Source organism: Chelonia mydas, chromosome 5 (assembly GCF_015237465.2).
Source record: "Chelonia mydas isolate rCheMyd1 chromosome 5, rCheMyd1.pri.v2, whole genome shotgun sequence".
NCBI lineage: Eukaryota > Metazoa > Chordata > Testudines > Cheloniidae > Chelonia > Chelonia mydas.
Window position 1 is genome coordinate 77114051 of NC_051245.2, and position 21821 is coordinate 77135871.

Here is a 21821-nt window from a genome sequence, read left to right on the forward strand (position 1 = left end):
CGGTTTGCCGTACTGGCCCGTACCGTCCCACTTTCACCTCTGCTGCCACTGCATATTGATCAGATGTTTTAATAGAACTATCCACAATAACTCCAAGATCACTGGAGTTTTCTTCATTCTGATGTACTTAAATAAAATGTTTGTTAGTTTTTTGTGTCTTTAGCTAGTTACACTTTTTCCCCCCAAGCATTCATGCAAAATAAAAAAACAGACAATGGAAAATAAGCAAAATATGTTATGAACATGGTCAGATAAAATTTTGATTCAGTGAACGTTTGTTAATATGTTTTTGCCATTTGTGCAGCTCTAGTATTATCCATATCTTCTCTTCTCTCAATGCGCGAGCACACTTTCTCTCTTTCACTCCCACCCCCTCAACAAGTTTTTTCCCACCTTGCTTTTTCTGACCCCTTTTTTTTCTATTTCCACCATTCATTTCTTATCTCCATTCCCTTTTTCATAGACCTGTTTACAACTAGACAAATTCACATGTATTTAAACCGCCCTAAGCCCAGTGCAGACACTGCTAGGTTGACAGAAGAATCCTTCCGCTTCTCGAGGGGCGAATTTACTCCAGTGATAGAAAAACCTTTCCTGACACTGTAGCAAGTGTCTGCACTACTGTGGCACAGTTGCAGCACCTCAGCTGAATTGCTGTAGCATTATATAGTGGACATGCCCTTATTTTTCCCTCATTTTTTTATTATATTCTGTTTTTTCACCTCTTTCTGTTTCCTCCCATTTTCTGCCCACTCTTGATTCTCCCTGAGATGAATCCTGTTCTCATTTAAATCAAAGAGAGTTTTTTGCCATTGGTTCCAGTGGAAGCAGGATTAATTTGCAAGTTCCCATATGCTCCTCTTCCTTACGTCCCAATTTTTCCTCCTTCACAGTTTCCCAATCTCTTTCCTTCCATCCCTGCCAAAATCCTCCTCATCTTTCCTTCTGCCTCCCTGAATTCCTCACATCTTTCCTCCCACCACCAGGTTCCCACATCCCACCTTTCTTTTTCTCTCCATCCTGGATTCATCAGTTCCATGTTTCTTCCCTTCCCCTGGTTGCCCATCTCCGAGAGCCAGGCACTATGAGACAGCTCAAGAATGAAAGAACTTGACAGACGCAGCATGTAAGAATAGAATCAGAAAGCCAGCATAGAGTGAGATGGATCTAATCTGTACAGTCTGTATCCACCTGTGCAAAACAATTCATTTTTGTTTGGACCAGTGCTGGATGGTGTTGACATTACATGGGGCTGTGGAAGAAAACAGCACATACCCTACTCAAGGTGCCCACTAGTTTTAAAGCCTCTGCAGCCCTGAGTAGGAGAGGATGCACTCAGAGAAATTTAACATTGCAGAATGACAGTCAAAATTCTTCAGTATTTGGTAACTATATATTTGTTCTACACTTGCATGCTTCTGCCATACCAAGGACCTTCTTTATCTCAAGTCAGGCTGTTGCCAAATTGCTTCCATTTGTAAATTATTCATATGAGGCAAAAGCTTTTGACTATGTTTGACAAGACAACTTCTTTAGCAAAGTCATTAAGATAAGAGACCTCTGCAGGGATGGAAGTTATTCAGATTATATATAAAACCTCTTGTGTGTATGTATGGTGATTTTCTCTCTCTTCTTCTCTCTCCCTCCTAGCCCCTCCCCTCCCACACCATTTTTTGTCCCTTCAACTAAATGCATTAAAATGTAACAAATTACTGTGTTGCCACAAGTAATGGATGCTTCTGTTAGCATGCAAAGCAGTTCTGCTCACAGAGTTATAAAACACTGAAAATGGAAATTTAGCCTAAGGAAAAGTTTTGCATTCTAAGCTCAAATGTAATTTTAGAAACCGTGGATACTAAAAAGACAACATATTTTCTAAGACTTCTGATGTACTTGATTTATATGTGTTGAATTATGATTTTTAAGGATTTTACATTAAAGTAACTTCTTAGAATTTTATTTGCAAAGATGTATGTAACTCTGTGTGTATCTACCTATCTAGAGAAAGAGAGGGAGAGAAGGGGAATATACGTAATGGTTGCAGTGTGGTATAAAAGTATTTATTAGCATGAGTTTAAGATGAGCTGTAATTCATGAATGGCAAAACCGTGGGTGAGTTATGTAGGTGACACCAAATGGGCACCAACAAAAGCTTTATACCTCAGCACTATGGTTTTCCTGTCCTGTAAAAATTTTTGAAATTTTTACCTGTCTCAAATAGGGACAAAATATTGAAATCTTGAAAATGTTCACAAACCAAAAGAAACCTGATTTATTTATTTATTTATTTATTTATTGCAGCAGGGCTGGGCAATCAAAATGTTTTGTTTCAATAATTTCAAAATGTTTCACTTCAGCTGTGACCTGTTTCCCCTTAATATCTTTTTAGTTTATTTGCTTAAATTTCCAAATGAAAAGCCATTTCAAAAATGTCAAAATGAAACGTTTCAATAATTACAATTTTTTTCTCTGCATTTTAGAGTCAGAAAATTCATCAAACCAGCCCTGTTTAACACAGCATTTCAGATGCAGTTAATTGGCATTTTGGTGAAAAAAAAAAAAAATCAAAAAATGCTCAGCCAGCTCTACAAATCATCCCATTAGCTATCTTGGATAACTCACATGTGTTGCAGAGAAACGACTTTAGGATTGTTTTAAAGAGTTAGCAAATGTTCGTTGGGGCTGTTTTTGGTATTCTTTCTTCTGTAAATCAATGTACAGTAAGTCCCACTGTTTAGGGCTCAAAGGGAGACCATAACAACCTTCAAAAATAACCTACACCAATATTTTTATGTAAAACCATCACAGTCTTCAATCTGAGTGCCTGTGATTCTTCGTGTGCTAGGACTTAGAACCAATACTTGGTGTCATTAGATGCATGGGTTCTCCTCTTTAAAATGGCATAAAGCTCCCATTTTCAGCCCTGAAGGGTATGGAATAATACTTTGTAAAGCAGGTATTTAAGTTGTCACAATAAAACTAAGGCTGATATGATAGGAGGCAGTTCAGACTTCAGAGCTACTGTTTCAACCTCAGGAACGCACCACTTCATCTGTTTAAACTTGTTTCACATTTCTAAGGTAATCTTTGCAACCATATGTGCCTGAGACTTTTTTAATGAAACCTTAGATTCTAGAAGACAAGAAGTCATCCTTAAGAAAAATGTTCATGCTTGCCATCTGTGAACTGGCCCTGAGCTTACTGGAGCTATGGAAAATGACTTCATGCCCTCAGTATAATTATGAATGCATATAGGTAGCTCGGTGCTTTGTTATCTATTTGCCCATACATTTACCCAATCTGAGCATACATTTGCTCTAGTTATATCCACAAATTGGTTTGCTCATAGTGCTATGCATATTCACAAGCAAGAGTGACACTTTACAGATTAAAAATTTGGTCTATACTGTATGTCATTTTAAGCATTAAGCACTAATACATTAATACTAGTTAAGGATTACTTAGACTGGGGCATTCTTTGCAATATGGTCCATATCTTCATATATCTGTGAACAGTAACCGGTATAATGGACACCATTCCAATTTGGGGCTTTTGGGTGCTACTGCAGTAGAAATAATAAATAATAGTAATAATGCACATTTCTGAGTGTGCAGTTTTGCATTCTATATTCTCTTGATTCATATTAAACTCTTCCAGATGAAAATTGTCCTCAGTGGTTAACTTTTATTAAGTAAGCCCCATGACAGGGGTTGCTTCCATGATTCTAAATAAATAAGCACTACTGTGGCTTGAAACTGATATACAATTATAATCATCTTATTCAGGGAATGGTAGTATTCATCATGTTGTTAGTATTGTAAATTTGTACCATTGTAGATCGGAGTCACACAGCTTGGGGCCTTGTATCTTCACCTATTGTTTTCCTTGTGTTATGATAAATTTTCAGCAACACTTGATTAAAACTGCCAATTTGTTGGGTATAAAGAAAATCTCTCGACACCACCAGGACTAATTAGTTGTCTTTGCCAAAGGGGTAGTTGAATAATTGCATGCGATTATTGCACAGCTATGGTGCTTTTCATGTCAGTTGCAATGCAATGAAGATTGATTCCCTTTAATTAATCATTCAAAAATAACCCCCTTGTATCATTCCCCAAATAGGAGCAACTATGTTCCTACATCGTTCTTCCAAAAGGCTCCTGAACGCAATTGGTTCCCTGAGGAGATAGCATTGTAATCTGCATGTGTATGCGCCTGTCCTAAATAGGAGGATCTGCTTTGTAATTGGTTGTGAATCCTAGTTTCTTTGTTCTTTAACCACAGTCCCTAACTTGCTTTATAATCTTAACAGCTGCAAGCACATGAACATAAGCAGGAAAAATCCAGCTTTTACTAATTAAACTCTGGACAGGAAGAGGAGCTTCAACTCTGTTCTGTTTTATAATATATAAAGCAGAACAGAGTTGAAGCTCTCTCTCTCTCTATGTATATATAATGTCCACTCTGTACCTATCTACCACGATAAATTGGCCTCATGCAATCATAAAATATTTCTTGGTAGGATTTTATGCTGCCAGATAATATTCTCATTATAAAAATACTTGAAGACATTGGGCCATCTCCTGCTGGAACCAATGGAGGTACTCTAGATTTACACTGGTGTATTTGTTTTTGTTGGTTTTTCATATGTTCTTTTTACTTTCCAGATTCTATATCATTCTCTTCTGAGCTAATTGCTTCCTTTTCTAATTCAGATTGTGACAAGGTGTGACTCCATTCTGGGCTGGAAAGGGTTAAGACCAGACTTAGGCTCAGGTAACCACATCCACTGCACCTGTGCTGGGTTTGGTCTTAAAAAGGGGGAAGTCCAGAAAGTTGAGAGCTGAATGGTATGAGTGCTGACAGGAAGTTCCTACCCAGGATTAGCAGCCTGCTAGGCAGCAAGGAACCCCGTGGGGACTTTGGCTGGCCAGATCGGCTGCAGAAAGGAAGGCTTCAGACAGGAAGACAGTGATCGAAACTATGCTGTCTGTCTGAGAGGTGTGGAGCCAGGGTGTAACCGCTGGCAATTAGTTATGGGAGCAGGGACTAGAGGTAGGGCCTGGCTGGGTGGAGGATTCCTTTGTTTTATGCCTTTTGTTTTCTGAAGGTCTCCTTTCATCTGGAAGACGTGAGACTGGCTGGAGTGCTGGAGTTGTAAGAAGAAGTAGATTGTTGCAAGACCAAAGAGCTGTTTGGTGGGGAAAACAGAGGCAGAGCTGCTACAACTCTATAACTGGCCGTGAAGAGATGCCCTGGCTGGTGAGTTTGCTCTGTTACACTGATCATATATTTATGTTAAAAATATTAGCTATTTTAATATGAAGAAGTAGTTTAAGCATATTCACCATTTATATGACCAGATATATAAATATAAGATTTCTACCCACAATGGCATTATGTTTTTCTGAAAACAGCTGTTGTTGGTTGGGTTTGGGTTTTTTTCAGTATTTTTTTTTCAGTATTACAGAATCCTCTCAGTTAGTATAACATCTATATATTAAGATAAATGATAGGCCTGACATGTACTATTTAATAGGTATGTGGAGATCTAGGAGTTTGATTCATGTCCATCTCTATGAGGTAGCATAGTCATTCTACCAAAGACCTACGGTTAGAGAGACAAAAGTATATGAAATGTTGCTGGATTGCTCATGAAATGTTTGTGAATCTTTTTGCTCATAAAACTGGGATGACATGATATAGTCTAATCAAGTTATACACACTGATATGTATAAATTAATTTGAATTGTTCTAATACAGTTTGGAACTCAAGGCTCAGAAAAGGCTTAGAATTTCCTGGCAGACCATGTAGTGTCAGTTTGCACCAACAGCTACACAGGTGGTGGTGTTCCTGCAGGAGTTTCCAACCAGTAAATGGTAGAAAATATTGAATTTACTCATAAAGGAGCAGCCACACTACTATTCACTGCTAAGGTGCCACATAGCTATACTATAGATGTATAGTATGTCTGTATATAGCTACATAAATGATCAGTACCCAAATACCATTCAATTTTATTTTATCAAATAAGATATTCTGAACTTAATTCAATGCTATTTTACACTAGTGTAATGAGTGTCAGTGGAATCTGATTGCTAAAAGACATGGGGATGGGGCGGTAGTCAGGTGGTGGAATTGCAAAATGGATGCAACTTTACTTGTTGGAAGATGCTTCTGAAAATCCTACTAGGCATCTATCCGCACATCTAGGTGCCTAAATAGCTTTCAAAGTCTGACCCGTTGTATATACATGTGAAAATGTAGCTTGAATGAGCCACAGAAAAGCAGATTTCTATCCAGTATAAACTTGAATATAACTCAAGTAAAGATTTTTATATTGTAACCAAAACATGGACACGCTGTCCAAACTTGTGGAAAGTGCTTTTTTTCACATGATAAATCTCCTTTTCTGCTTTTCCATAGATTTCAATTTCACTTTAATTAAGTTTTAATCTGTCTCTGTATAAAACTCTAGCTTACTGTGGTTTAATAGAATATAAAACATAGTAAATTTAACACTCTATGTGGTTATCATTGTATTCTTATTATTGGAAACAACTACTTGGACAATACCCATGTCAAGCAAGAAATGAAAATAATGTACAACCACTACCTTCTAGCTCACTAAATCGTCTCTCTGAAGAACCTATTTAGTAGAGGGCAGTACACAAAAGAGAGAGGTACAGTAAATGTAGATGTTATAAATTCCATGAGGGTTTAAGAAGCTGAACCATCTATTTAATTCTACAAGGAGTTGTTTTCTATATATGTTGATTGCACATTCATTCTTTAATCATTATAGGTTTAAAGCTAAAAGAAAGACAGTACTAAAATTTCTTCCGTAAATTGTTGAACATTTACAATAGATATAGAAATGCACAGTGTGAACACTGCTAAAGCTGTGAGAAAGTAAATTGGTACCACCACAGGAAATAAAGCTTATACATAAGGACTAAGAGCTCACTAGAATATATGAGCACATTTTGTACTAAAAGGGATTATGTAGCCCATAATGCCTGCTTCCTGAAATGTACGTTTTGTTGGCTAATAAATTTACAACTATTAAAAATTCTCCTGTTTTATGAACCAGAAGTACAAAAATTCTACTGGATATGCTGGAAAATCATATTTATAAACAAGTTTTAGTGATTAAGTTCAGATCCAAAGCATGCTGCTTTTGGTTTCTTGCACAAAGAGCAATCACATAATATGTTCATGTTTTTGCCCATTTGCCAAGGAAGGGCTTGAAATAAAAATGGAAAGCACAAGCAGTTCCACTTAATATATAATTTATCTTAAAATACAAAAGAATGTTTCTTTATACAGCATATAATCAGGCGGCGGAATTCACTTCAATATGATGTAACCAGGGCTAACGAGTCTACACTTGCAAAATTGTGGTCTTCAGTCATTCCTGAAAAAAATATTTGTATGACATTTGCTTTTGCACAAATTAGTATTTGTCCACAAAAATACTTGTTTGTGAGTGCATTTACCCATTATGCAATTACCAAGATTGTGTAGTTGTAATGCTAAAAAGTCAAGCTCATGATGTTTCATTTGCAGGTGTGCAAACAAAATATTACAAACCTTGTGCTGCCAGGTGTAAAATACCTTGTAAAGGGATTTAAGAAGGAATTTTTTCTCTCATATACATCACTTCATTACTCAGTATATCCTTACAGTGCAAATAATATCAATAGTATTTTCATTGCCCTCATTACTGTAGTATTTGAGTGTCTCAGTTGTGTGGTTTTGGTTTTTTTTGTTTTTTGGTTTTTTTTTACAACACCCCTGCAAGATAGCATTTCCCTATCATCCCTGCTGCTCAAGGTCACACGGGAATTCTGTGGCAAAGTGAGGACTTGTACTCAGGTCTCACAAATCCTAGGCTACCGTCTTAATCACTGAACAATCCGTACCTCCCTTTAGGCATCCTGGCCATTCTAAAAGGCAGATTATTATACAATTCCTTTTCAATTAAGAATTGGTTGTGGAATCCTATCTTCCAAAATGCATCTTCAGTGTCTTCTGTGGCCATGTTATTCACTGAACTTCAGCTCTTTCTTCTCAGAGTTGCCTAACCAGTTTTTTTTCCCAACATCCCAATGACTACACGGCTGGACAACTGGACAACAGTCCTAAATTCCTGGTTTGATGGTTGACAAGTGTGCTTAGTAAAATGGAAAATCTGAAATGGGGATGGTATGGAATAGAAGGTCAGAAGGGACCATCACACTCATGTAGTCTGACCTCCTGCACATTCCAGACCATAAACCGCACCCACCCTCTCCTGTTACAGACCCATAACCTGTAGCTCAGTTACATGATTTAAAGATGTGTTTGATTTAAATTAAAGATGAACAAATGGGGGTGGGGGGATATTCACACAATTGAATTTTTAAAGAAATTTAAATTTTCGACCTTATCTGTGACATTTTTGTATTTGATCTCCGCAAATATATGAATAGTGAAGCTTTATTTCAATTGTTTCAATACTTACACAAAGCACATTTTTAGTTAAATTTCTAGACTATTTGCTAAGAGTGAATTCCAAATGTTATATAATGAAATAGTGTGAATATTATAAGTCACCCAGTTAGGGAACAGAAACAATACTGTGTGACTTAAACGATGGTGGAACCAGAATGCACAATGGTAACAGGTCTTCTACACTTTGCTACAGTGTGACTTTCTGCAATTTGTTTCTCCTCTTGGTCTTTGTCTACAGAGCTGGGTGGGAAATGATTTTCCTATTGCACAAGAGTCTTTCTAATTTTTTTAATTTGTTTTCCCATTTCAAACTAGGATAATTTTTTTTATTATTCGTTTGCAAAAAATTGAGATTGGAGTGGATTAATTAAAAGGTTTCATTTAATTTCAATCTTTTTTTCACCTTTCTTTAGTATAAATGAACTAGCATTTTGAAACAAGAGGTTTTAAACCAGGAAATGAACCTTCTCATTTGAGAAAATGTCAGAAGAGGATGTTCTGACAGCTTTGAAACTCTTTCTTTCAAAAAAAAAATTTGTATCTGGATATTTGTTGAAACCAACACTTTCTTCTAAATAGTTTTGGTTTTGAGAACTCAATCAAATGAAAGTAGCTTCAGTAAATAGAATCCTCCCCTTCCCCCCACTGCTGTACCTTCAAGAAAAATTAGCAGTCATGTTGTTGAAGAGTGTTTTGGAGTCAGAGGTCAACATGTCTGTGGAAAGAATAGAACACAAGCACAATAAGTGCCATTTGGCTCTGGGCCTGCCTCCATAGCTCAGGGGGTTAGAGGAACACTCCCAGCATGAAGAGATCACCAGTACAAATCTCACAGGTGCCTCGGTAGCAGTCTCAGAATCTCCTCACTGGATTTGCAATCACCCCAAAATTGGGGCTTATTCTTATGCTGGTGAAACTCCATTGACTTAAGTAGAATTACTTCTGACTTTCCACCAACACATGAGATTGAAATCCAGCCCACTGCTTCAAGAGGAAAGTATCCAGAATTGCAGGGGCAATAAAATGGGACTCTTCCGTGGCTCTGTACTATATTGTGGCATAATCACTGTATAGTTGGGGATAATGTCTAACTTTGCATCTCCACAACTGTTTCTTGGATAAAACCAAATTAATATTATTCAGGAAAGGTTGCTCATGTCTGCTTACTTGCCGTCAAACAACTGATATGATCAGTTATCTTTACTTTCCATCACAAACAGTGAAGGAAATGCTTCCTGTTTGTTTTTTCATTTAATTATATTTATTAACAGATACATTTTTATAACCAATTTTAACTTAACTAGAGATACCTAGTGTATACACAATTATAAATTGGCCCATGTAAATCCCTAAAGCTGTATTGATAAGACCTGCTACCATTTGCTTTCTTTAACTTTTTGGTATTTAACACACATTGTGGTTGGTACTCTTTTTTTCTTTCTTCTTTCCCACTCCCCCCCCCCCCCCCCCCCAATCTTCTGCCTTGTCAGTTGGTAGTATCAATTAAAATCTTTCATTATCTCATGTTTAGGTCCAAACTTCTGGGTTTTTTAACCTTTAAATGCATAACCTATTTATTAGTTATCCTATCAAAATTATGCTATATTAAGCTTTTTTTCCCCCTTCCACTATAGTTCTTATCTTAATTTTGAGTTCAGTTATGGCTCTTGTTGAATGGGGTTTCTCCCTTCCTTAATTTTCAAAAAAAGTTCTCAAATTATCAGTCTTGGCGATCGGTGATGAACCTCTTCCAGCAAATCCCCCAAAATTCCACCAGACCTCTAAGTAGTTATCTATTTTTCCTTCATGCCTGTAGAATTCTGATTTGATGCTTTTTCTGCTACCAGAACTGTCCACACATTTTGATACCAGTCAATAATTTTAGGGGAGTCACTCCTTTTCCGCCACCTTGCTATGGTAATTCTAGCAGCAAGTAGGAGAGGAATGACCAGTTCTTTAAGGCTTTTATAAGACCGAGTTTTCATGATGATTTAATAAAAATACTAAGTGATTATCTGACAGCTGACACCCAGTTATTTCCCTTGTAGAATGTCCGACAGCTGTTCAAAATGTCTTTGCTTTTGAGCATATCCACCGTATATGGATAAATCTTCCCATTTCATTACATTCTCTTCTAAATGTGCTCAATTGATTTAATTTTAGATGAGTTAGCTACCATTCATAAATTTATGTAATTTTCTTTCATTATTAAGGTGTGGGGGACCATTACTCTATATGTCCTCCCATTCCTCATTTTCTGGTGTCTCTACCTATGTCAACTTTCCATGAACATAGTTATTTCCTGTAAGTAACAGCTAGATCTTTTTGAACAGAGTGGAAAGAAAGCCTTCATGTTTCATGGATGTAGGTTTTTTGTTTGTTTTCCAAATTCCATCAATTTTCTGCTTAGGTTTCCCTTTTTGTATTGGTGAGTTAAAAAGTCTTAATTGTAAGTATTAATATACTGCAATTTTGGTGTCTTTTCATCCAGTTAAATAACTTTGTCTCTTCACAACTGGACAAATATTGATGTACCTTCAATGTCAAAACTTCCCAGGCTTTTAGTGGGGTGAAATTCTACATTATCGATATGAGCATTAGAAATGATGTGTACGGGCTTAGCTTTCCAAATAAATTATCCCAAGTTTCTATTGTTGCTTTCATAAAAGGGTGGTTATATATTGATTTGTGGCTTATGCTTTCTTTATCCAAGGGGTTATGTGGAGTTTGATTGCACAGCAATAAACTTGTTCTGCCTCTACAAAGCCCTTCATGTTATCCTGTACATCAAGTTTCAGAACTGACTAGCTTGGTAATAGTGCTTTAATGTTTGGCAAACCCATGCCTTCCTTTCAGGTCCAGTTCTAAGGTTTCATTACTGGGGTGCAAGTGAGTATATCAGCACATCAGGCTGTTGCTACTTATTAAACAACTTTCCAGGAATTCAAGAGCTATTTAGATCCCTGGAAAATCTTGGCTTTTAAGAGTTTAAAAAGGTAAAATTTGGCTACTGTGTCAGTATTTTGCTATGATTTATAATTTATATAAAGAGTAAAGACTCTCCCATCTGCTGATGTTTTAAGTATAATTTTACCTGTCTGACTTGCAAAAAATAAAATCTAACATGAAAATAGAATTAAATGAAATACTGACAGTCTGGTAATACTTCTTTCTATGATATCTATCCTACTCAAAGGCAAGGGAGATAGTTTATACATTGCACCTAATCTGTCACTTTTTTCTGCTGATAACACCAAATGCCAAAGCAAGGTTTAAAGTGTGATGACATGATATGTTAAATTATATTATGCTTACTCTGAAGACCTCCAAGTGGAATCTTCTGCATAGCAAACAAAACAGTATTTTAATTTTCAGACAATGCTATGGAAAAACTTGAAACAATAAAAACCTCTACCAAGAACTACTCAGCAATTAGGAAGACACACATTCACAAAATAAGTCAATCAGTAAAACAGCATCCATCAGAAACAACTCTGGATTGACAAAACAAAAAGTTCCATACGGTTTTCATTTTTCAACTGGCATCACCACAGAGACATGATGGTTCTAAAAACTACAAGGAAGCAGTATTTAAAGCTAAGCTCCTTCTAATACAATATGATAAAAAGAAGTGAAGTGACTGGTTGGCTTCTTAGTTACCCTGTGCTTTTAAAATATTTTTGAAATCCTGACAGATGACGGTAGCTGCTGAAATTACATGTCTATGGAAACAAAATACTGAATTAGATCATTTTGAAACCACTGCAGGTTACTAGCTACATAAAACTGATGAGTTAAACCAGAAATCAGCCCCTGGCCTGGAATGACCTTAATCTTAAATTAAAATGTATATAAAGTTCTCCCTGTATGCGGGTAGAATCACTACTACACCATTGTTCTTGCCTTTGTGGCTGCAAAAGTACCTATCAATTTTGTGAAGTTCAACTGCTTTCCAGCTTAACTTTAAATAGAAATTAGGGCTAAAGCACTCAATCTTTCCTGTGACATTTGACACCAGAAGTCTGTATGAGCTTTAACTTGGAGAGCTTATTCAGCTGAAGCTACAGTAAGAGGCATGCAATTAAATATGTGCAATATGCTATGTAAGCATTGGGGAACACCAAGTTGTGACATTACCCAGGGTACAAGCATTGAACAAGCATGTCCCCTCAGTTCTCCAAACTGGGGTGCCTTTTGCACTGCTTTGCAATGAGAGCAACTCCTGGTCTGCTCTTATATAGCCTCCAGCATGTAAATTATTCACAGCTATCCTGTATGAGTGCTATGGCAGAGCAACACCACCATATTCCCAGTCCCAAACTTTCCCCCATAAATGTGCATCTTGTACTGCACAGCCCTCTCCTGGACACCATAAGCTCATATAAAGTCTGTCATTATATTAATAGAGAATGATACATGTGAATCCTCTTATCCCAAGGGAAGTTTCCCAAACACTTCAATCCAACACAGTGGTTTAGATAAAACAAGTTTAAGTAGCTACAAATAATGAGGCATAAAAGTCATAATTGGTTACACGAAACTAAAAAGTAAAACGCAACTAATACCTAACTTAACCAGTTAAGTGAATTTAAAGCAGAAGTCTCTCACCACACACTTACTTCAGCAGTCTTACTGGCTGAATTACTTTCAGACAGGATCCCTCCCTTAGTCCAAAGCTGTTTGTTTGTTTGTTTGTTTTTTCATCACGTGTTGTGGCTGCCATGAGTAGGGAGAAAAGGCATCAGATGCCCATTCTTATACTTTTTCGTCTTCTTTGAGAATCATCCCCAGTTAAGGTTAAGGAGACATAAAGTCTGTGTGGATGGGAATCCCCACCTTTGTCAGGATGTAGATTTTGCCTACATTCTCTTTCCTGCCAAAGAATGGCCACTTAGCCAGACGATAGTCCGTTTGATTTAGTTGACACCTGGCCTAGGCGTCGGCTAACCATTTGTCTTTAGGGACCTAGTGTATGACTCTTCCCCAGACTCAGAACCTGTCTTTATTATCATACAGTATAATCCCATAACTTTTTATACAACATTGCCACACATATTTTACCAGGACAATGATGATGATAGGTATTCTTGAAAGCCTCATAATTTACTGAACAAGGCATACTTTGTATGACATGGATCACTTGTAAAAGGGGTGAATATAGGGCTGCAGACTGTCATACAAGGGCAGTTTGTTCTTTCTGGAAAAGTTCAGGATCTCATGAGTTTTTACTTTATCAGTGTTCAAAATATGTTTTAATGTCACAGGTTCACCCAGTAGGTCAGCTGGTAAGTCTGCTTCAATTCTTTACATGCCTTTTCTAGAGTTGTCCTCATCCAGTTTGGAAAATAGAGCCACACATAGTTACAAATACCTTAAAATCTCCTGTAAATGTCTGTAATGACAATTAGAGAGCTCTTCTCAGGTCTGGAGAAAAGCTCTGTTTAGGGTCAAAAGTTTGTCTCTTTCGCCAACAGAAGTTAGTCCAATAAAATATATTACCTAACGCACCTTGTCTCTCTATCTTCAGATCAACACGGCCACAACACCACAGTGATAACAATGTCCAGAAGTGAATTTAAAAAATCAATCCTGAATTTGTCTTTTGTATCCATTTCACTGACAGCTGCTCTAACTTCAAATAAGCTCTTCTTCTGTCTCCTTGAGTGAATAAACTGGAAATACTGGCTCTATATCCAACTCATGATCCATTTCTCAAATTCTACATCGAAACTGGCTGACCACAATCCTGGAGGGTTGCTGATGCTGAAGTTTCTTTTTGTAGACTCAAAGGCCAGAAGGGATGATTGTGATCTAGTCTGATATCCTGTATAACGCAGGCCAAAGAACTTCCCCAAAATATTTCCTAGAACAGATCTTTAAGAAAAATATATTCAATCTAAAGTCTGCATGCCATGCTAAGAGCCATATAATTTCTTTGAAACTGATTTTTGATTATGCTGATTTCTTTCAGCATCTTGTACCATTCTGTGAGGGCTACTATGAAAGGCTAAGTAGACCGTTTCTCCTGCAATGATTTTGCCTGTGAGCAAACCATGCTTTCAGAAATTGGGTCATGTAGCTCCTAGAATGCCTCACAAATCTGGAGGAGCTGTTCATCAACAGCTCCTACAGCCTATATGCGTGCCTCCCATCTAGTTTCAGACAGAGGTTTCAGGGAAATAACCACATACATTTAAAAACTACCTTTTAATAGAGCCACCATATACCATCTTTGCAGTACACCAAACAAAATTTTTGGACTTCTGAGAAGAAGCAGCAGCATCAGAAATCAGCCAGTTCAACTGTGACTACAAGACACATACATGGAGTTAACTTTCTTGATTTGTGCCTGCAAACTCTTGTACTTGCCCCTCATGTTTGAGCCATTGTCATAACTTTGGGCTCTTCAGTCTTAATCCCACGTCTTCTAGCTACTTCAAAACAGTTTAATCAAGTTCAGTTCTAGTACCAGCTTTGATATTCAATAATGTAAGAAAAGATTATTTATTAGCCACAGCCTGATTCTTCATCCATTTTTGCATTCCAAAGAATTAGAGACATTTGTCCCATATGAAAACAATCTGGTGTACAGTGGAGCAATACTGCATAATATTTTGCAGTTTTCACTTCCACCAGAATTTGCTGTTTAATTTTTTGATGCAAAAATTTAATGAACTAATTCTGGGTGTCCTTTACTAATAGAATGCACATTTCACCTGCCTTTACTTTATCCAAATCAGCTGCCAGAACAGGATCATACTTTTGACAATAACTCAGTCACTCCCAGGAAGTTTCCATTCCATATGTCTCCCAAGTATTCAACATCTGCTCTAAATGGCAGATTTTTTTCTCCCAAAGAAATAGTGTGACATGTTGAAGTTGCTGCAGTATTAAATGCCAGTGGTGTTTCTCTTCAATTTCCTGCTACAGCTTTTCATCAGTAGTCACACAATTCTTGATGGTTGTGCAGTACTCTCCAGACTTAGGGCTTGTCTACACTTCCACTTTTGTTAGTATAACTTATGTCACTCGGGGGTGTCATTGAACGACATAAGTTACACCGACAGAAGTACCCGTATGGACAGCGCGATGTCAATGGGAGAGCTTCTCCCACCGACATAGCTACTGCCACTCGTGGAGGTGGTTTTCTTAAGAGCTGTCTCCTGTCGGCATACAATGGCTACACGAGCAATCTTACAGCGGTGCAGCTGCATCAGTACAGCTATGCCACTGTAAGCTCACTAGTGTAGTCAAGCCCTTAGTAATAGTTCATATGACCCTCTGTTGTCTCGTGCTCCCTTAGTTTAGGTTCCAACTTCTTCCAGTCTGACACACCATTTATGAAAGCTGCTTCAGGATGTTTAGATGTCTTGAGAGGTGCTCTGGCAAACATTGCATGGAAAATAGAAAACTCTGCCCTTTGCACAGGAACATAGCTTTGACTGACAGCTTCTATATCTGGTAGTACTCTTTTATGGTGTTTAGCAGTGAAACGTCTGCCATTCCTCTGTGGAAAATTAAAACTTTCAGATGTCACTTAAATAGGACGTCTCTGAAGATAACAAATTGAGTCTGAAAATTCAAGAGGACATGGCCATGCTGCTGGATCTTGCCCTAGTCTTGTCTTGTGATGAGCTGTTGCTTGGGACTTTTTCCTGGATATTAGCTAAGGAGGCTGACCTGACAGATTATCATAATCTTCATGACAAATAGGAACAGATGGCTCACTTAAATTGTCCGAGCTACCTCTCCCAGCTTTAGAAGTTGCAGACGGGTTCCTCTCATGTTCAGTAAGGTTCTCATCTGAAATTTTAGTCAAACAGACATTGTGGACATAGATGCACTGGGCCCTAAATGATCTTTTTCCTTCTTGTCCCCAGGACCAAAATGCCACTCAGCTAGACTGGCCTGCTGATGTTGCATAGTATCAATGCTGGTAAGCTGGTGTTTTTGCTTTAAAGCCTCTGACAGATATTTTTCATTTTTCTTTTTATGGTAGCATGGTTGAACTTAACCATATTAACAGTGAAAGAATGCTACCCAACCCTTACTAATATGATGCCTGCCTGCATTTTAGCATAAACAAGATGGCACTGGTAGGATACTACCCAGCAACACTGCAGGGATTGGTCTACCAAAAAACAACAGATGGATGTCTTTTAATACTTTAAATAGTAATCATAAAATGGCTTAAATCATAGCAAGGTGATTGGTGAAGAGAGATTACATGGACAGTGCCTCTATATTTTCAAAGTGAAACAAACAAATGCATACCTTTAAATTATAAATGGAGAACCAGCTGCAAGTACATGGTCCTGCAAATCTTCTCTGTCTGATTGCAACAGTTGAATTTGAGTAGTTTACCAAGATACTTCGTGCTGGACCACTGAATGCACATGACAGCTCTGATGCAACATCCATGGTAACTACTGACCTCTTGGATTCTAATCTAGACACATTTGGTTTTCCTGTTTGAGGTGATTAGCATATTTAAACATGACAATGTATTTAAAATGAACAGCCTTGTCAGCTACAAATGTTATTCAGAAGACAGACAGGAATATATAGTCCCATCATTGTCATTTCCGCTGCTTAACAGTGGGTAACTTTGTACGTATTTTGACCTTTGACAATAATTTCTGGGAAGATTTTTTTTGGGAGAAGGGGGCAAATGTCCCCAGTGCCCCACCTCTAGCACCTGGCCTGCTCCCTTTTGCCATGGCCTTTGTAAAGTGATTGCTTAACCCTGGGCTTCTTATTTTCCCCAAATGAAATTGTTTATCATAGATCGTCATTGATCTAAGAGACATTTAGGAACTAAAAGCAGGTTTGTTTGGAAAGTGAAATTAATTTAGGGTAGGATATTCATTTAATTTCCACAATTCTGCCTAACCATGATATTTCATATTTTGAACAAATTTTCAGATCTGTTTTTATTGATAATTAATGTGTATAATTAATATTATATAACTCTTGCCATCTTTTTGAAATGTGTATTTTCAGATGTCTTAATGAAGTAATTGCCCATTTGTATTTGTATTTTATATCTTTCATTAGATCAGAGCCCACACCTATGCCCAGGAGCTCTGACTTGTAGTAATTTATTTTAAATCCTGACACTATGATAAATTTTAAGACTTCTCTTGCAAGTCTCAGTGCATGAGTTGGACTCATAACAAATTCCATGACATCGTCTGCCTATGAAGCTAATTTGTTGTCCCTGTTTCCTACAGTAAATTTATGAGGATTATTTCTGATCAAATGGATGACTGTCTCCATAACCATGGCTAAAAGAAGTGATGATAGATATACTTGGTATATGCCTCTAAAAAGGGGAAAAAATTCTGATATTCCATTTACTCTTAAAGTGATGAAAATTCTAATTTCCATCTGACAGGCAGTAGAACCTATGGCCAGCACTTCTTGCTACACTATGGGGTTAGGTCGAATTTAGCCACGTTAGGTTGATTTTATAATGAATGCGTCTACACAAGCAACCCCGTTCTGTCGACCTAAAGGGCTCTTAAAATTGACTTCTGTACTCCTCCCTGGCGAGGGGAGTAGTGCTAAAATTGATCTTGCTGAGTCAAATTGGGGGTAGTGCAGATGCAAATCAACGTTATTGGCCTCTGGGAGCTATCCCAGAGAGCTCCAATGTGACCGCTCTGGGCAGTACTTTCAACTCCGATGCACTAGCCAGGTACACAGTACCACTACCTTGAATGATGTACATTTTCATCTCACCACAGCTGCAGGCAACAGGAAAAGCCCTGGGAACTTTTGAATTTCATTTCCTGTTTGGCCAGCGTGGCAAGCTCAGCAGCACAGGTGACCATGCAGTCCCCTCAGAATCGCAAACGAGCTCCAGCATGGAGTGAATGAGAGACACTGGATCTGATCGCTATATGGGGAGAAGCATCTGTTCAGGCAGAACTCTGATCAAAAAGAAAAAATATGAATATATATATATATGTATATGCCAAAATCTCACAGGGTATGATGGACAGAGACTACAACAAGGACACACAGCAGTGCCGCATGAAAGTCAAGGAGCTCAGGTAAGCCTACCAAAAGACAAAGGAGGCAAATGGTTGCTCCGGGTCAGAGCCACATACATGCCACTTCTATGATCAGCTGTATGGCATTCTTGGGGGGGGACCCTACCACTACCCCACCACTGTCCGTGGACACCTGCAAGGGGGGAGTCTCACACAACAGAGAGGAGGATTTTGTGGATAAAGAAGAGGAGGAGGAGAATGCACAACAGGCAAGCGGTGAATCTGTTCTACCCAGCAGCCAGGACCTTTTCTTCACCCTGGAGCCAATACCCTCCCAAGGCCGGATCCCCGACCCTGAAGGCAGAGAAGCCACCTCTGGTGAGTGCACATTTGTAACTACAGTACAGGGTTTAAAAGCAATAGTGTTTAATGTTTGATTTTCCCTGAAGAACTGGGATGCATTCGCGGCCAGTACAGCTACTGGAAAAGTCTGTTAACGTGTCTGGGGATGGAGCGGGAATCCTCCAGGGACATCTCTATGAAGCTCTCCTGGAGGTACTCTGAAAGCCTTTGCAGAAGGTTTCTGGGGAGGGCTGCCTTATTTTGTCCTCCATGGTAGGACCCTTTACCACGCCAAGCCAGTAGCAAGTAGTCTGGAATCATTGCAGCACAAAGCACGGCAGCGAATGGTCCTGGGTTTTGGTCGCATTCAAGCAACATTCGGTCTTTATCTTTCTGTGTTAGTCTCAGGAGAGTGATATCATTCATGGTCACCTGGTTGAAATAGGGGAATTTTTGTAAGGGAACTGGAAAAGGACCCCATTCATGCTGGGCTGTTTGCGCTTGGCTAAAAGGGATCATCCCATAGCCACACGGCAGGGGAGGGGTGATGGGATCATCCCAGATAGCCATGTGGAGGGGTGAGGGGAGGTGTGTGCTTGCTATGGGAAAAGAGGACGCTGCAGTTTGAAACCATTCCCACTTGTTATGAAGGCATTAGAAGCCAAACCTGCGTACCCTTTGGCTTACCATGGCTGCCGGGAAACTGAATTCTGTTGCCGAGCCATGTGTGATGTGTCACCATGCTGGCAGGCGCTCAATATAAAAGGCAAAATGCGACCTTGTACCTAAAGCACATGTGCTGTCTGCTGTGAATTGCTGGATTCACTGTGAAAGAGTCTCCCTTTTGTTCTCAGAAATCTATCATCTTAAATTTTACTCTCCCTTTTTATCCCCCCTGCAAATGTTTCTATGCTACCCCTATCATCTCCATCCCTGAGGTTATCGTAGATTAGAAGGCGAAAAAAACGCACTCGTGGTGACATGTTTTCTTAGCTCATGCAGTCCTCCTGCACTGATAGGGCACAGCTGAATGCATGGAGGCATTCAGTAGCAGAGTTCAGGAAAGCATTAAGTGAGCATGATGAGAAGAGGCAGGATGCAATGCTGAGGCTAATGGGGGAGCACATGGACATGCTCAGGCATCTGGTGGAGCTGCAGGAAAGCCAACAAGAACACAGACCGCCACTGCATCCACTGTACAACTGCCTGCCATCCTCCCCAAGTTCCATATCACCATCACCCAGATGCCCAAGAACGCCAGGGGGCGGAGGCTCTGGGCACCCAGCCACTCCAGGGGATGGCCCAAGCAACAGAAGGCTGTCATTCAAACAGTTTTGATTTGTAGTGTGGCTACAATAAGCAATGTGCCCTTGTCCTTCCCTCCTTCCCAACCCCACCCAGGCTACCTTATCAGTTATCTCCTTTTTTTTAAAATTAATTAATAAAGAATGCATGGTTTCAAAACAATAGTGAATTTATTTCCTTTGTCAGCTGTGATCGAAGGGGGAGGGTGGTTGACTTACAGGGAATTAAAATCAACAAAGTGGGTTGGTTTGCATCAACTGTCACACCGTAGCCTGGCCAGTCATGAAACTGGTTTTCAAAGACTCGCCTACCTGTGCTCTTCTAATCTCCCTAATGTCTGGCTGTTCAAAATTTGCAGCCGGGCGATTTGCCTCAACCTCCCACCCTGCCATAAATGTCTGCTCCATAATATCTGAGAGAGTAAAGGGGAGACAGCAAGCAGTAATAACAATGGGAATATTGGTTGTGCTGAGGTCTAACCTAGTCAGCAAACAGAGCCAGTGCGCTTTTAAACGTCCAAACGCACATCCTACCACCATTCTGCACTTGCTCAGCCTATAGTTGAACTGCTCCTTACTACTGTCCAGGCTGCCTGTGTACGGCTTCATGAGCCATGGGAGCAAGGGGTAGGCTGGGTCTCCAAGGATAATTATTGGCATTTCAACATTCCCAACAGTAATTTTCTGGTCTGGAAAGTAAGTCCCTTCTTGCAGCTGCTCAAACAGCTGGAGTTCCTAAAGACGTGAGCGTCATGCACCTTTCCCGGCCATCCCACGCTGATGTCGGTGAAACGTCCCTTGTGATCCACCAGTGCTTGCAGCACCATTGAGAAGTACCCCTTGCAGTTTATGTACTGGTTGGCAAGGTGGTCCGATGCCAAGATAGGGATATGCGTTCCGTCTATCGCCCCCACCACAGTTAGGGAAACCCATTGCAGCAAAGCCATCCACTATGACCTGCACATTTCCCAGAGTCACTACCCTTGATAGCAGAATATCAGTGATTGCATTGGCTACTTGAATCACAACAGTCCCCACAGTAGATTTGCCCACTCCAAATTGATTCCCGACTGACCAGTAGCAGTCAGGCGTTGCAAGCTTCCACAGGGCTGTCACCACTCGCTTCTCAACTGTCAGGGCAGCGCTCATTTTGGTATTCCTGCGCTTCAGGGCAGGGGAAAGCAACTCACAGAGTTCCAGGAAAGTGGTCTTACGCATGTGAAAGTTTCGCATCCACTGGGAATGATCCCAGACCCACAAAACTATGCAGTCCCACCAGTCTGTGCTTGTTTGCCAGGCTCAGAATTGGCATTCCACTGTATCAACCAGCCCCACTGCTGCCATGATGTCCCAATTGCCATAGCCCGTGCTTTCAGGAACGTCTGTGTCTGTGTCCATGTCCTCCTCACAATCGTCCTCATGCTGCCATCTCTTAGCCAGGTTCCGCACATACTGCAGTATAGTGCGCAAGGTGTTTACAATGCTCACAACAGCAGCGGTGAGCTGAGCCGGCTCCATGCTTGCCGTGGTATGGCATCTGCATGGGTAACCCCGGAAAAAAGGCGTGAAATGATTGTCTGCAGTTGCTTTCACGGAGGGAGGAAGGGAGGGGAGACTGATGACATGTACCCAAAACCACCCGCGACAATGTTTTTGCCCCATCAGGCATTGGGAGCTTA

The 21821-nt window shown here is 39.5% G+C and overlaps 1 long non-coding RNA gene across 1 annotated transcript; it reads left to right on the forward strand.

Annotated features, from left to right (window-relative positions):
* The first annotated feature begins 4860 nt into the window (after nt 1–4860).
* On the forward strand, nt 4861–18292 carry LOC122466010. Its single transcript, XR_006291204.1, has 4 exons — nt 4861–5002; nt 5112–5263; nt 16379–16434; nt 18248–18292. It is a non-coding gene; the product is annotated as an uncharacterized LOC122466010 (long non-coding RNA).
* Nucleotides 18293–21821: the final 3529 nt, after the last annotated feature.